The 587-nt window shown below is 47.0% G+C and overlaps 1 non-coding gene across 1 annotated transcript; it reads right to left on the bottom strand.

Moving 5' to 3' along the window:
• Positions 1 to 273: 273 nt before the first annotated feature.
• LOC119345679 lies at positions 274 to 392 on the bottom strand. The gene has a single exon (XR_005167131.1). It is a non-coding gene; the product is annotated as a 5S ribosomal RNA (ribosomal RNA).
• Positions 393 to 587: the final 195 nt, after the last annotated feature.

A 587-nucleotide genomic window follows, 5' to 3' on the forward strand; every position in this document is an offset into this window, starting at 1 on the left:
TCCACTACAAAGACGATTGTACTTTGCTTTGCCCGCCGCTACACGCGTGAATAATGACCAACGAGCTAAAACTTACCGCAAATGTGCAAAATAATAAAACGTGGTAAATATATGTCGCGGCCGTGAGTTTCCTTTTGCACGCCGTGCAAAAAAAATTTAAAAAGGGAATGCAACACGAGGACTTCCCAGGAAGTCACCCGTCCTGGTACTACTCTCGCCCAAGTCGCAGCCGTGAGTTTTCTTTTGCACGCCGTGCAAAAAAAATTTAAAAAGGGAATGCAACACGAGGACTTCCTAGTAGGTCACCCATCCTAATACTACTCTCGCCCAAGCACGCTTAACTTCGGAGTTCTGATGGGATCCGATGCTTTAGTGCTGGTATGATCGCATCCGACATGTTACCCCCGTCTTCGTCCCTTATGCTTGCCCCTCCCAGCTCCACTACAAAGACGATTGTACTTTGCTTTGCCCGCCGCTACACGCGTGAATAATGACCAACGAGCTAAAACTTACCGCAAACGTGCAAAATAATAAAACGTGGTAAATATATGTCGCGGCCGTGAGTTTTCTTTTGCACGCCGTGCAAT

Source organism: Triticum dicoccoides, unplaced genomic scaffold (assembly GCF_002162155.2).
Source record: "Triticum dicoccoides isolate Atlit2015 ecotype Zavitan unplaced genomic scaffold, WEW_v2.0 scaffold26862, whole genome shotgun sequence".
Lineage (NCBI taxonomy): Eukaryota > Viridiplantae > Streptophyta > Magnoliopsida > Poales > Poaceae > Triticum > Triticum dicoccoides.